At 32.6% G+C, this 16,763-nt stretch overlaps 1 protein-coding gene and 1 long non-coding RNA gene across 8 annotated transcripts in view; one reads left to right on the top strand and one right to left on the bottom strand.

The window, feature by feature from the left end:
• LOC148234585 (discoidin domain-containing receptor 2-like) overlaps positions 1-16,763 on the top strand; it is a 374,653-nt gene that overhangs the window by 277,605 nt on the left and 80,285 nt on the right. The gene's annotated exons all lie outside the window — the stretch shown is intronic.
• On the bottom strand, positions 1,595-16,427 carry LOC148234586 (uncharacterized). 6 transcript variants are annotated; one of them, XR_015810006.1, is made up of 6 exons: positions 16,238-16,427; positions 15,817-15,896; positions 15,637-15,728; positions 15,386-15,491; positions 2,693-2,744; positions 1,595-2,046 (listed from the first exon to the last, which is right to left on the bottom strand). It is a non-coding gene; the product is annotated as an uncharacterized LOC148234586 (long non-coding RNA). The 6 variants fall into 6 exon arrangements; XR_015810005.1 differs by having other exon boundaries at positions 15,817-15,933; positions 16,238-16,415; XR_015810007.1 differs by having other exon boundaries at positions 15,637-15,698; positions 16,238-16,415.

Genomic DNA, 16,763 nt, shown 5'->3' with positions numbered 1-16,763 from the left:
TAGCAATATTTCGATTAGTGTTATATTTTTTTAATATTCCACTGTATTTTTGGATTAAATGCGCGATTTTACATATGAAATGACTATCAAATAACATATGTCGGATTCTTTTTAAAAAATTCAAACCTTGTCGAAGGCCTTCTCAAAATCAACAGAGATTCTATCACCCTTTTGGTACAAAAATAGAGGTTAGTAACAGTGGAACGGGCGGGATAAAATCCAAGCTCTTGGTTCAACAAAACTTATCAATGAATAATCATTTCGAATAATTAAGATATGCAATTTATGCAAATAAATGTCTTCTAGGCATTTTCAAAGATCAGGTAATAAATACGATTTGTAAATCAGATCAAAAATACGTTAAAGAGGAACAGTAAAACTGACTTCATAACCATGTAAAATTAAATTGAGAACCAAATCAGGCTCAGGAGAACATCCGTTTTCAACTTCTCAAAGCCGTATTTAAAATCTTAGTGTTCATTTTCTTTGCTGGTTAGTACCGAAGACCAATTACAAGCGACTAAGTAGACGGCAAAAAAAAACTGTAATTTGATTTAGGCAACTTTTGTATTGATTGCTATAAAAAAATCATCAAACACTTAAAGGACGCTCTTAACCTCTTCCTAGTCATGTCCGAGCTAACTCGGAAATATTGTGAATTTCCATGTGGAAAATCAGCAAACTTCTCGAGAAAATTATCATAGATTTTTTTTTGTTGAAGCTTAAATTAAATTCTTCACAATAGCTTAATTTTTTCATATCGCTGCATAAAAAAGATGGGTCCGTGACCGACGTTTTTGAGTAATTTAAAAAAAAATCGCAACCCCCCCCCCCTATAATATTTTATAAAATAAAATATATATCACTACATTATACTACTTACGTAGTATTTTTATATTGTATGAACCCTATTAGGCTAACGCCTGTGATATTGCAATTGAATATTTACAATAAATCAATAAATACTATATGTATAAATAACAATACTGTAATAAATAATGGTGAATTTAACTTAAGATTTGAGAGCTGCCGTTTACTTTGTGAACAAAATTTAAAAATGAAACATACTTTTTTCTTGAAATATTTACTATAAAAATGTAAACGAGAATTATAGAATACTGAAAATTTTTATTGGCAAAAAAATATGATACAGAGACTAAAATTCATACATGTAATTAAATATAAAGCTATTTATATGTAAATTTACACAATTTCATTTCGATTTTATCTGCATTATTAGAAAAAAAAATCTGTTTGATTAACATATACAATAATTAATTTTATACATGGATTAAAAACTAATGTTTAGTATCAAGATTATAGTTTAATATATTTTTAAATACAGAAAGTAAAATTCTAATACTTTTTTAAATAATCAATTTTAATATTAATCAATGATGCATTTTCAGATATTTTATTCTATACTATAAACTTCAGTCAGCAAAAAACTACTTTTATGAAAACTAGATTTTAGATTGAAGCATACATAATATTTAAAACATTATTAAATCTATATTGTTAAATTATGTTTAAGAAAAATACAATGCCAAAGTACATAAATACATATATCAGGTTGAGAAATAAGTTCGTAGCATTTTTATCAAAGACTTTTATTTAAACAAAAATCAATAGTTATAACAATAAATTAATCAATTATGTATTCGCCGTTGCCTCCCGCCTCTCGACCAATTTGTCGATGCTGTTCCGGTCTGGTATCGGAGAAGTTGTTGAGCCAGTTTTGAAGGTCCTCTTCTTTGTCGAAGGTAACGCCCCTCATATGCTTCGACAGTAATCTGTCGGCGCAAGGTCCGGAGAATACGGCGGATGCTGAAGGACCTCCCATTTGAGCCGCTCTTCGTCGAATTCAGTAGGTCCAAATCGCCATTTTTAAACTTTGCAAACTGTAGACTAGCCTATGACACCTTCTCAGTATACGTTGCAAATGTCCCGGGCTGCTTCACAAGCTTTTTGGCTTCGATGAAAAGCGAAGAAGAGCGGGTGTCGAAAATTTTGATTTTTACGACTCTTGGATATTCCATTTGAAGTCTGAAAAGTAATAAAAAATGAAATTACTTAAAAAGACGATTAGCACAGTTTTGTAAAACAGAAAGAGCTCTATCGAATGAATATTATACACTTTATCAAACAGTAAAAAAATCGTTGTAAAACAACAGAAAATATAAAAACGCTACAAACTTATTCCCCAATGTAATATTATACAATATAGAAATACAAATGTAACTTATTGAACGTTAAACAAAGTATTTAACTAAACATAATTAAAAATAATATAATTAAAAATCAACTATTTAATTATAACGGAATACCTGGTTTTGGTATTGCGAGTGAATAACGTACTCCTCCACTCAAGTTGTTCAAGTATGGAAATTTTCACATGCAAATATAATTAAGCCAATGTTAGGGGAGGACAAATTTTAAATTTTAATGAACGTGACTACGAACTTTTTGGAGCCTACAATAACTACGAAATTGTAAATATAAGGCACAAAAAATATTATATTGATACAAATATGTATTGATATTATATCAAGCCTGATAATATGTATCCGTTAAAAGAAAAATTAAACGGCTCTCATACAAAATCATTTTTAAATAAAAGTAAAATTCTTTATATGTACATAAAATTAAATTTCTTAAAAAATAACATATTAGAAACTTTAATGAAATATACCTTGATGACGTTTTTAACAGCTCAATATCGCACATATTCATTTTCTCACGATCTGTAAAAATAAAAGTTAATATTATTTATTTTAATAATTTATAAGTATAATATAGCTAATTGTTTATACCAGGGCTGTGGAGACGTTAATAAAAAACACGACTCCACTCCGACTCCAACTACATTCCGGCTCAAAAAAGTTTAATTTTTGTTTCAGTTGTTGTTTTCCTACCTTTGTAAATAGGCAAATTTTTCATGTTATAGACATAAAAATACAACAAGATCAAACTTTATTATTTATTTATTTGAATTTATTCTTAAAAACAACATTGCTTCTATTAAATCTGTATTCGTAGAAGCTCTCAAATCATAATTGAGGATTTTAAGTGGAAAATAACCGCTCTACGGATACTTGGGTTGGCGGCAATGCTGTAACGGTCAACGCTGAATCTTTTACGATTTCTGGATACCGCTGTATTGCCATTTTAACATTTAAATTATAAGCCATTTTCAATGCATTGTCAAATTCATTTTTAAATTTTGAAATATAGTCTCCTTCGTCTACTATATAGGACTCAAACGAGGACGTTTTATTTCCTCTTGTTCATTGAGATATTTTTCAAAATCGTCTATTCAGCGGTTGGTTGGAGTCGCTCATTTTTCACGAATCCGACTCCGATTCCACAGCCCTGGTTTATACACTAAACAAATTGAATCTAAAAATACATATAAAACATAGTATGAAAAAATACTGTGTTATTAAATTTTCTTAATGCACGAAGGTGCATTAACAAAAAAATGCATTTCAAGTCTTAATTTTTAAAGCAAAGGAATTAACAGCATTAACTAAATTACAAGTCTCGTAAAAGCTTATATGGGAGTCCGATCAATATAATATATAGCTTGTTTTGAAGCAAAAAACTATTTTTTTTTATATTTTATTTCGATGCAGCTTAAGCTTAAGTATACATTTTTGTAGGATTATATCCAATAGAGTTATGAATGTTTAAGTTTTTAAATTTGCCACCATTTTGCAAAAAAGTGATATATTATATTTTTTTAGCAAATATTATAATTTTTTTCATATTCAGCTTTAAAATAAAGATATGTAGTTTCTCTTAGCATTTAAAATAAATGGTTATTATATTTACTATGCTTTGAAGTGTTACAATAAAAAAATATTCCAATCAGATTAAATGTAAACACGTTTTAAACAATATACGATAACAAATTGACCCATCCATTCCGCTGTTACTAACCTTGTCTTTATCCAAATTGGTGACAATATACGGATTTTGAGAAGCCCTTCGACAGTGTATATCATGGGTTATTATTTAAAAAATTGCCGGAAATCAGTTGCTCAGATGATTTAACACGGTTATTTTAATAATACTGTGCATTGTGTTTTTATCATTGTGACGCATTGGGGTAACCTATTAGTTCACGATGGTGGTAATTTAATTTTAATAAATAAATAAAAAAAATGCAAAAGCACAGTACAGCTACAGTGTTTACAATAAAGCAAGTTTTCCCTACTTGACGCGGTTGGGTTGTCCGGAAAATTTATTCACTTTTTCGTGTCTCGCCTGCGAAAATGATAAAATAGGAACGGTACGCTTTAAAAAGTTTAAAAGCGTTCCTGCTCGCAAATGTATTCGAAAATATTTGGTAGATGGAGTGAAAGCGGAGGGAAAGAAAAAAATGGCAGCAAAAAATCGCATCCGATACGTGAGCGTTCTTAACGGAACGCGTCAGTGTTTCAAAATTCAGCACAGAAGAATAATAAATAAAACTAGACTGTTTTGTGTGATATTTTATTCAGAGCTTGAAATAAATACATGTATAAATTTAATCAAAATAAATAATATAAATATTTTTTAGGTGCAACTTAGCTTTAAACTGAAACTCAGTTGCACCTAAAAAATCATATTACAGCAAGAAAGTGTGAAGGTACGTTCAATAAAAATTGAAAGCATCTTCCAAGAGTCACATCAATCATCGTCACGATTGATTCGCTCTAAAATCACATCAAATTTGACGACACACATACGCACTAGAGTCAATTTGGAGGAGCAACCGAGCGAGGCCTGTACGAACGGCGCTAATGAGCCGAAGCAGGGTCGAATCGGGGACAAGCCAATTAAAGGTGTGACCCGCGAACCCCCAACGAATTATAAACAAATTAGGGTCGTGCCTTCAGCTGATGGCTCATTAATCATCGCCGTAACAAACTTACCAGCGGAGAGTTTAATAAAATTGTGTTAGCTTTAACACATTTTGAAATAAACCAATTATATAAGTTTAGAAAAATAACGAGCTATATATAATAAATATAGAATATCTATTTGGTATTGTAAAAAAAAATGAAAAATCAAAGTATTATTTGATTATTCAAAAAGTAACAATGGTAGAACAATATAAATTTAACAAATATTCAGTCTTGGTTTTTTAGGCTACTCGCGCTTCAGTCTAATTGATTTGGATCTGTTGGGTTTGATTCTGGGATCACGATATTCTGTTTTCCGTCGGCGCTCGGTTCGTTTGGAGTCAGCGCAATGTACTTGTTGCCCCTCATCTCGCCCGATATCGACTTGGCTGTCGTAATCTTTATCGATTTGGCAAATTTCAACTGACTGGTGTTAGCTCTCTGAGTGCTTACAGTTAAATTCTGAGCCTCGTTCACCGCCACTGATATTTTATTAGTGGGCGTGCAGAGTCTTATTGGTGTGGCTTGGGTTCCTGTGGCCGCCATTTGATTAATCGTACATGGTAATAATTTCATTGGTACGTTGAGCATAGGCGACTTGACCAGTTTGAACCTAGGTGCATTCCTAGACACCACCACTGGACGGGTCGCGACGATTTTCTGCACAACCACCGGAGTCTGCATCTTCTGAACAGCTATTTGCGTCGAAACCGCCTTGCTTATAGACGTCTCGCTCGGTGCTTCCCTGTGAAATTGCGTGCTTTGAAGAGTAAAAGATGTCGAGGCGACTGCGTCGAGTGGCAAACGGCGCGTATTAGGAATGTCTGCCGGCGTCGGAGGGCCAAAATCTAGATACCACATGTCGTCACAGCAACGCTGGGTTTTTATTAAATTGTGGCAGTCTTTGCGGCCCGACCAGATGTATAGACGCGTCTTGATAGCTACTGCGCTATGGCCGGCGCGCGCCTTCGGCTTACCTTTCTTGGAGTTGGGATCTACCGCAACCCAGCGCATCGCGTCCAGGTCAAACTTGGCTAGTGTGTTGCTGCAACAGCACTCGTTAGTGTTATCCCCGAGGGTTTCCATGCCGCCGAATATATACATGCTGTTGCCGATGACGGTAGCCGTGTGCAGCGAGCGCGGGAGCGGAGCGGGGCCCCCGACGTCGGGCTGCCACCAGGACATGGAGTCTGCGTCCAGCACCCACAGATCACCAAGCCGCGAGCCGTCCATGCCGCCGTAGACGACGAGAAAGGAACGACTCGCGTAGTTTGTATATGCAACGCAGCTGTGCGACTCCCTCGGCGACGGCGACTGCCCTTTAGTAGCCTGAATGTTCCAGACCACGTTCTTAGTGTCAGGGGTCATCTTAAGCGTGTATAGTGAATTTGTGTGGACATTTTCAATTCCACTAACGAGCCCACCGAACATATAGATGGTGCCATTGAGCAACGTTAGGCTGTGACCGATTCGCGGTCTGGGTTCAAAGCCGCCCGGCAAAGGCTTCAGCCGGCGGCACTCCCATTTAGAGATATTTAACTCAAACAAATCATTTGTGAAAATTCCACACTCCAACATCCCGCCGAAGATAAGCATACTCATATTGTCAGAGACGACGCCGTAGGCGGCGCACCCAGGCGGTGTCACTCCCCTCCATATCGAGGGAATGAACCAAGAGTTTTGGTTCACATCGTACACCTGGAAGTCGCCTAATATAGTTCCGTTACCACCCCCGAACACGACCATACCGATATCGGCGGCTACAGCGCGGTGGCCATGGCGAGGCACCGGCTGCGCTCCATTATGGGGCACTTTTTGCCATTTGAGTGTAACGGATTCTTTGTCTTCGCGGTTCGTTTCCATGTCTAGAATCTCAGTTTTCGTTTTTATAAATTGCTTATCGCGATCGAAAGTGTCGCTAATTAGCACAAACTCCGTCACCAATAACCGTCTGCTTCGTAAGATTCTTCACTTCTCTCTCAGGGATCGGGGTCAGTCCTAGATTGTTAAATGAATAAATTTTATTAACCTACAATACCCACTTACTTTATTCCATAATTTTGCTACTTATGTATCTGACTTTTTTATTCCATAATTACTATAATAAAAGGAATTATTATAGTAATTAATAAATTTGCTCTAAATTTTGTTTACAAAAGCAATAAAATAGTGGTATTTATTAAAGAAAAAAGCATTATTATACAATATAAAATGAAATGGTAAATATTTCATGTGTATATGAGAAGAGTAATCAAGAAAAATCGCAATTTAAATCGTGTATTTAAATCTCTAAAATATTCACACAATTTTCCAAACAATCTAACTTTTAAAGGATAGTTTTTAATGTATTTTATAACTTTTGTAAAAATGTTTTAAGCTCCTCGCACCAAAAGTTACAGATAAATCATATATTTATATTATAAAGTAATGGAAGAATAATTTATAATCATTTATCAGAAATATTTGTGAATCATTATTTTAACTAAATCAATAGCTGCTAGTAAACAACGTATATGTAAAAATATATGTATATGTATATATGCATATGTATAATTATATGTATATGTATAAGTATATGTATATATGTATATGTATATGTCCTGAGAGCAATAGTTACCGAACCTTTGTTTTCTATTTCAATTATTTTAATGCTCTTTTGTCATATAACATTATTACTTATACCCTTCAATACAGCACTGCATATATACGTACATACATAGTGTCTTATATTATATATACCAGGCGCGAGGGATATTTTCCCTTTCGCTCGCTCGAGCGATCGAGAGGGAAAATATCTCACCGCCCGATATATATTGTATATGTATAAGTAAATTGATATATTTATACAGATATGTATAACAAAAGTTAAAGATAGAGTTGAGTTCTATTGAAAATAATTGGATAAATTTAAAATAAGCAATTAAACTTCTCAAACCCCCCCCCCCCGCCTCCCTCTCAGTTTGAAAGCCGCTGGCCAAATAATGATATTGTGTACTATAGCTAAGTAATATTTTAGTTAAAAACTTATTAAATACATAGTATATGTATAAACGACAAATCTAACCTAATATTTTCAAAATATATACATTAAACGTCAAATGTATATATAAATTGATATATTTATATAGCTTTATATCAAAAGTTAAAGATAGAGTTAAGTTCTATTGAAAATAATTGGAATAAATTTAAAAAAAGCAACTTCTCGGCCCCCCCCCCCTGCCTCCCTCTCTTTTTGAAAGCCGCTAGCCAAATAATGATATTGTGTACTATGGCTGAGTAATATTTTAGTTAAAAACGTATTAAATACATATTATATGTATAAACGACAAATCTAACCTTAATTTTCAAAATATATACATTAAACGTCAAATGTATATATAAATTGATATATTTATATAGCTTTATATCAAAAGTTAAAGATAGAGTTAAGTTCTATTGAAAATAATTGGAATAAATTTTAAAAAAGCAACTTCTCGGCCCCCCCCCCCTGCCTCCCTCTCTTTTTGAAAGCCGCTAGCCAAATAATGATATTGTGTACTATGGCTGAGTAATATTTTAGTTAAAAACGTATTAAATACATATTATATGTATAAACGACAAATCTAACCTTAATTTTCAAAATATATACATTAAACGTCAAATGTATATATAAATTGATATATTTATATAGCTTTATATCAAAAGTTAAAGATAGAGTTAAGTTCTATTGAAAATAATTGAAATAAATTTAAAAAAAGCAACTTCTCGGGCCCCCCCCCCTGCCTCCCTCTCTTTTTGAAAGCCGCTAGCCAAATAATGATATTGTGTACTATGGCTGAGTAATATTTTAGTTAAAAACGTATTAAATACATATTATATGTATAAACGACAAATCTAACCTTAATTTTCAAAATATATACATTAAACGTCAAATGTATATATAAATTGATATATTTATATAGCTTTATATCAAAAGTTAAAGATAGAGTTAAGTTCTATTGAAAATAATTGGAATAAATTTAAAAAAAGCAACTTCTCGGGCCCCCCCCCCCCTGCCTCCCTCTCTTTTTGAAAGCCGCTAGCCAAATAATGATATTGTGTACTATGGCTGAGTAATATTTTAGTTAAAAACGTATTAAATACATATTATATGTATAAACGACAAATCTAACCTTAATTTTCAAAATATATACATTAAACGTCAAATGTATATATAAATTGATATATTTATATAGCTTTATATCAAAAGTTAAAGATAGAGTTAAGTTCTATTGAAAATAATTGAAATAAATTTAAAAAAAGCAACTTCTCGGGCCCCCCCCCCCTGCCTCCCTCTCTTTTTGAAAGCCGCTAGCCAAATAATGATATTGTGTACTATGGCTGAGTAATATTTTAGTTAAAAACGTATTAAATACATATTATATGTATAAACGACAAATCTAACCTTAATTTTCAAAATATATACATTAAACGTCAAATGTATATATAAATTGATATATTTATATAGCTTTATATCAAAAGTTAAAGATAGAGTTAAGTTCTATTGAAAATAATTGGAATAAATTTAAAAAAAGCAACTTCTCGGGCCCCCCCCCTGCCTCCCTCTCTTTTTGAAAGCCGCTAGCCAAATAATGATATTGTGTACTATGGCTGAGTAATATTTTAGTTAAAAACGTATTAAATACATATTATATGTATAAACGACAAATCTAACCTTAATTTTCAAAATATATACATTAAACGTCAAATGTATATATAAATTGATATATTTATATAGCTTTATATCAAAAGTTAAAGATAGAGTTAAGTTCTATTGAAAATAATTGGAATAAATTTAAAAAAAGCAACTTCTCGGGCCCCCCCCCCTGCCTCCCTCTCTTTTTGAAAGCCGCTAGCCAAATAATGATATTGTGTACTATGGCTGAGTAATATTTTAGTTAAAAACGTATTAAATACATATTATATGTATAAACGACAAATCTAACCTTAATTTTCAAAATATATACATTAAACGTCAAATGTATATATAAATTGATATATTTATATAGCTTTATATCAAAAGTTAAAGATAGAGTTAAGTTCTATTGAAAATAATTGGAATAAATTTAAAAAAAGCAACTTCTCGGCCCCCCCCCTGCCTCCCTCTTTTTTTGAAAGCCGCTAGCCAAATAATGATATTGTGTACTATGGCTGAGTAATATTTTAGTTAAAAACGTAATAAATACATATTATATGTATAAACGACAAATCTAACCTATTATTTTCAAAATATATACATTAAACGTCAAATGTATATTTAAATTGATATATTTATATAGCTTTATATCAAAAGTTAATGATAGAGTTAAGTTCTATTGAAAATAATTGGAATAAATTTAAAAAAAGCAATTAAACTTCTCGGCCCCCCCCTTTTTCTCTCTCAGTTTGAAAGCCGCTGGCCAAATAATGATATTGTTTACTATAGCTGACTAATATTTTAGTTAAAAACGTATTAAATACATATTATATGTATAAACGACAAATCTAACCTCAATTTTCAAAATATATACATTAAACGTCAAATGTATGGTTATAATAGTAGTGTGTTCTAATTAGAATGTAATGGTATATCGTGGAGCTCAATGGGGAATCTTAAGACACTCACCGTCTATCTCTATTTCGCAACATTTTGTAACTACATAACTTTTGTAAAATAATGGAAAACTTACCACCAGCGTCCCTTTAATTTCACGTTTTCACTTCATAAACAAGATAAAATCACTGTATGCGTTTTACCCGCCGTCAAAAACACCGCGCGGCTACGTTTTACAGTGGCGCCCGTCAGACTGACAGCTGGCCTCGCGACCCGCCGCCAATGCTATACGTCACTTTATAGGCCAAAACTACCAAGCGCGCCGGCCATTAGGTTTTAAAAATAAAATTACAAATAAAATTAATAAAACCTTTTTTAAATATCTTATTTACTATCTCTATAATAGAATAAAATAATAAATCAATTCTTATAAGTAAAAAACTTATAAAAATAAATCTAATAAGATTTATGACTACATTTCTTGAATGAATATCGATTAAATTCTATTCAATTATAAAAATTAAATTTCTATAAAGAAAATAAAACTTTAGTATCAAGTACATTAAAATTATACTTCGGGAGAAATATAATAAGAACACTTAAAATATTTATTAGTAAATTTTAAAAGAACAGATAATAAATATGTCAAAGAAAAACAAAAATAACAATATATAGTGATATGATACATGTACTATTTATTAATTTAATTTTATTTTAATAAAGTTGAAGGAATTAATTGAAAAAATATTTTTTTATTTCTTTGTAATTATTCTTAGTTGAGTTAGATAAACCATTAAAGGTTTTAAATGCAATATATTTTAAAGAATTTGTTCCAAACTTCACAGAACATGCTCGAAGGGTGTGTAAATCATCGGAGATCTAATTTAATAGTTATGTATCTGTTTTCTAAATTAAAATTTATTATTTTTAATAGTTTCTCTAGCATTGTTTTAGTTACTATTATTAATTCACGTTTTGGTAGAATAGTTATAAGCAAAATTTTAGTTTTCAATTTTACAAATTTTTTATAGCACTATTTTGAATAATATCCAAACGCAAGACATATATGTTAAATGACAATTAAATCTACTTTTACTTGTAGCGGATTTAATTTTATTTATAAGGGTAATAAAGTCTTCATTGACATTTTCTAATCATTTACAATTAGAAGATATTTGTAGTTGTCTATAGTTAATTTTAAATATTCCTATTATATATAATTGTTTTAAACCGACGCATCGTTTTAAAATGAAACAACAACGTTCATTTTGTTACTCTGTTAGATAGGCCGCTCACTAGGCATATTAGCTGTCGCAGCCAGAAAACAACAGAGAGAGCTCATAGAAATGCATTGGGCTACATGGGTATACCGCGCACTAGGCAGCCAGTGGCCAGTCTCCGCACACTTGTAGCCAGTAATTATCGATGCATTTTGTCATGCTCAGCCATTTATTTATTTTAAAAATGCCGGAATAAAGTATTTGTATACAATTTTGCGTTTAAAATGGGATTAAGTGCAGTTTATTGGTACAAGGGGAGCAAAAAACTACTGTAAGTCAAAATATGTTGTATAAATAAACTGGTGTAGTTTTAATATAGATTTCCATATAACTTTTCTGAAAAATTGCCTTAGTAGATATCTCCTATAATTTTTTTAGACAGCGTAATTCGTTTTTGTCCTTCACATCCATCTCGCCAAACGCGCGGTCAGACTTAATGGTATCACTCGAGCGATCGAGAGGGAAAATATCTCACCACCTGCGCCATATATATATTATATAAAAATCTATGTATGTACGTATATATGCAGTGCTTTATTAAAGGGTATATGCAAAAAAGTTATACGACAAATGAGCATTCAAATAAGTAAAATAGAAAACAAGGGTTCGGTGACTATTGCTTTCAGGACGATTGCTTTCACGGACAATCGTTCTCACGAAAACTGCTCTCATGGACAATTGCTCTCATTTATTTTTAATTTGCTGCATGTTCATCAGGAGTACAAATTTCAAACTAAATTAGCATGTCAGAAATAAAACAATGTCAATCAGGATCTATGCACTTGAAAAAAATATTTTAAATCGATGCTTCGCGTATTATATTGTAAAAACTTAATAACATATTTTTAACTTCCGGGAATTACTAGGCTAGTCTTAAGTAAATTTTTGTTCGCCGCAAAGGCGACTGGAAGTTCACCAAAATAGACGTTAATTTAGTTTAAAATTTATACTCCTGATAAAGATGCAGCAAATTAAAAGAAATGAGAGCAATTGTCTGTGAGAGCAATTTGTCCATAAGAGCAATCGTCTTGAGAGCAATAGTCCATTCACCGAAATAAAGATATCCGGCAAAATGACAGCAGCCGATAACAGAGGTAATTTCGAATTTGCCTCAAACGTATAATTGTTCTGTTTGACTAAATATAATTTATAAGGTACGTTTTAACTATGCAAATATAGATTATAAAACATAATATATGAATGTGACTTATAAACGGCGTTGATCTTCCGAGTCAACTACGGGTATAGTTGCTCAAAATCTTTTTGCTATAATAACCAATTATATGGTTCTTTAGCTAAGCAAATTGGCATTATACTTGCTCAAGAGGAATAAAATAATTGCCACGGGGCTTGGTGCTCCCGCCCGCTTCTTCAGGTCATGTGTAAGCCCTTACTTATCGGCTCATTAACGACCCTGACTTGAGCGCAACTGCTTCCCACCTGTGACGATGGTGCACTGCCAAATCTCAACCTGAGCCAGCCACGGTTGGTATCCAGGTCGGGAGCTACTGATGGTCTCCCGGCATCACTATCTTTTGTTGGAGACAAAGGAAGGAAATATGTAAGGTAGTTAAGCTAGTGGGCAGGTCGCGCTCCGCTGTCTTTGAATTCTTTGTGAGAGATGTGCAAGTGCGGCTGAACGTCTTGTGCGCGTGTTCGAGTGTTTGTTATTGCCGAAGGAAAGCTAATTTGTTAAAATAAATTAAATGTTAGACTCTTTCTATGATCCCTTAGAATTTTGAAAACATTTTTTTTGATTATTACGAATTGTAATATTTGTGATCTAAAATCTTAGTGGCATTGAATGAGAATGCGTGTTACCATAATTTTGAGCTTCAGCCGGTTCAGAGAGCTGGACATTTACCAGGGCTGACGAATGGCTGCTTGACATATTCAAGAGGAAAGTGCTCCGCATGATATATGGCGGCTATATACGAGAGCAACGAGTGGCGTATACGAAACAGTCGGGAGCTTTACAACCTCTTCCAAGAAGAGTATCTCCACCTTCATCAAAGTTGGGAGACAACAGAAAAGAAGTTGGAAGAAAAATATTATTGTAACTGGTGAATGTTCGGTTTATATGAAGTTTAACAAATGGGATAGCGAACCTAACCTTACCGGCGAACAGTTGATGATGCTCGATTTATATAAAGTTAAAAATATGGAACAGTGTACCTAGCCAATCAGTGACCGTCATATATGAAGTTTAGTCGTTTAATAGCGAACCTAATCTATGTAGGATCGCCGTCGGTGTTCTCCTCTCCATACTGGTAATCTTTCAACAGCCCGACTTTGAGGCTTCCACCTTCTTGAATTCGCATATAGTAGAAATAATATATGCATGTTTTTATTGCTTTACAGCGAATCGCTTAGATCAGCGCATCAGCGCAGCAAATAATATCAGATTATATTCTTTAACAATATTGTTTAATAATTTTAAGTAATATTGCGCCTTTATTTGGTATCACGGCGCCCCACAAGATCTAGCGCCCCAGCCGATCACCTGTACTGCCTGCCCCTTGGGCCGGCCCTAAGATTGGTCAGGTATTTTACATAGTTCACGATAAATTCCATATACGCCAAACTATTTTTCTTTGCACACATCCAAAAGGACTGAAAATGTCTCTTGAAGCGGCTGCAAAATGCATTAAAAAGTTAAAGGCGTTCGTAAACAAGTGGATACAGAGGTTTAACACATCAAAAACCATCGATAATCTGCCGAAATACAGTGCGTAAACGAAGACAACAAAAAAAGAGGATAAACAAATTACCGAGTTATTTTCTACAAATTCTCTTTTATCACTGTGACAAGGACAATCATGCGATAGTATTCAAACGCGTTTACGAGCTTCCAACCTAAAATTGAAGAATGAAGAAACCGCTTCTCTCAGAGCAACACGTCGTAAAAAGAATGACATGGGCGCGACTGGGACAACATTATTTTTCTGATGTAGCATCTTTTTGGGCACAAAGTACCATAAACCGAACTTGATCTACTCTCACTGCTTCTCCAGCGGACAGTTAAACACTCGGTTATAGCGCATGTTTTTCAAAGCAAGGATTTGGAACTTTAGACACTCTTTATGGACTATCTGGATGCTAAGATGGTAAAAATTTACCAGAGAGCATTAATACCATCTGCTAATAAGATGTTCAAAAGTAAAAATTAATGCTAGATTCTTCAGGAAGACAACGACCTAAAACAACTAAGTCGCCTTTGCTCGAAGTAGAAGAAAGATCAACATATCATCACATTAGACTGGCCATTACAGTCACCAGACGCAAATCCCATTGAAAATGTATGGGGATTAATGAAGCAGAAGCTTCGTGGAAAAAAAGCATATACAATTCAACAATTATTTCGACAGATTCATTTAATTTGGCAATCTTTGCTTTGAGAATTATGCCACGAAGATGCCAAGCAATTATCGACAACGCGGGGGGGACTGGAATACGTATTGATATAAAAGCGTCGTAGTATATAATAATTGCTATGTGTATTCTGATTACACACTGTAGATTATAAAACATAATACATGAAAGTTACTTATAAACGACGTTGCTCTTTCGAGTCAACTGCGGGCTTGGTCGCACAAAACCTAATGTTTTTGCTATAATTGCAAAGTATGTGGTTCCTTAGCTAAGCAAATTGGCATTATACTTACTCAAGAGGAATAATCACTTTTCTTTCCGGGGTGGCATGGTAACATTCCTGCATTATAGATTTTTACGAATCGCCAAATAAGTTGTCATATCGTTCACTCAATACTTCTGAAAAATAATTATAAACCATTAGAGTTATGTTGATATAAAGTTATAAGCTGTGGAATGAATATATACTATATATTAGAATGTTAACTATAAAAATATTTTAATTTAATTTTATAATTGGAATGTATGTGATTCTTATATTTACCCGGGAGGAATAATCTCTTTTCATTCCGAAATAATCACGTTCATCATATCGTCATCTCATTGCTTTTGAAAAATTATAATGAACAATAAAAACTGTATACAATAGTTAAACAATAAACACAGTATTTTTACTTATAGTTCATATATGCAATTTAAAAGTAAAATATACAACGGAAGTTACCTTAAAGTATGTGTAGTTTGGCAACTATTTTTTATTTCATATTTTTATTGTTTGCCATGTTATCATATCTCTCATTGTTTCTAAAAATGAACCGTAAACCATAAGGATGTATTACACCTGCATTAATCAAAACAACCTTCTTACCAAAAAGTGATACTGATATTTAATATTATCTTTTTATATTTCTAATAAATGTTAGTTAATATCAAATTAATCATATATTAATATTTTGGTGTGTATACCTATAAATACTAAATTAGATATGTGATGACTATTTTGACATATTGAGGTTAAGAGAAATTGCCAAGCTGAAACTAATTACATGTTGCTATTTTTTCTAATATTTGATCCTAGAATGTCGATGATAATCTTGTTAGAATAACTGTGCTATATTTTCTATTAAGTAAAATATCATACTTACAAAGCTATGGTGTTTTATAAAGTTTTGTTTATATTGTTTACGCTCCCAGGTGTTCCGACGTTCTGGATAATCAATAACTAATACTGTACAAGTGATATCTACTGTGATTAGATATCTGTTCGCTGCTTATTTACTTGAATGTGACACTTTTTGGCACTCCACAAGATCTGACAATTGTCACGTGACAATTGTCAGATTTTATAAAATAGCGCAAATACGGGGAGTCCCAATCGGGATCTGCCAAAAACTTTATTTTAAAGATTAAAACTATTAAATACTCAAATAGATCTTTTAAAAAGTATAGCTCTCTACAAATAATACAAATATGATAAAAAAATGTTAAATATAATATAAATATAATATTTTTTACACTTTACTTAAAACTTTTTTTTTTAATTCAAAATTATATTATTTTATACAGGGCCGGCTCTGGCGTATTTAACGCCATAGGCAAAAACTAACTTGCTCCCCCACTCTTTCCTCCTGATAAAATATCAACACATAACATTTAAACCATGATAAAAAT

This window comes from Plectrocnemia conspersa, unplaced genomic scaffold, assembly GCF_051122295.1.
Source record: "Plectrocnemia conspersa isolate PC_06_02 unplaced genomic scaffold, ASM5112229v1 ptg000006l, whole genome shotgun sequence".
Taxonomy (NCBI): domain Eukaryota; kingdom Metazoa; phylum Arthropoda; class Insecta; order Trichoptera; family Polycentropodidae; genus Plectrocnemia; species Plectrocnemia conspersa.
Note: the sequence above shows the minus strand (reverse complement) of the source record. Positions and strands in the feature narration are given on the sequence as shown.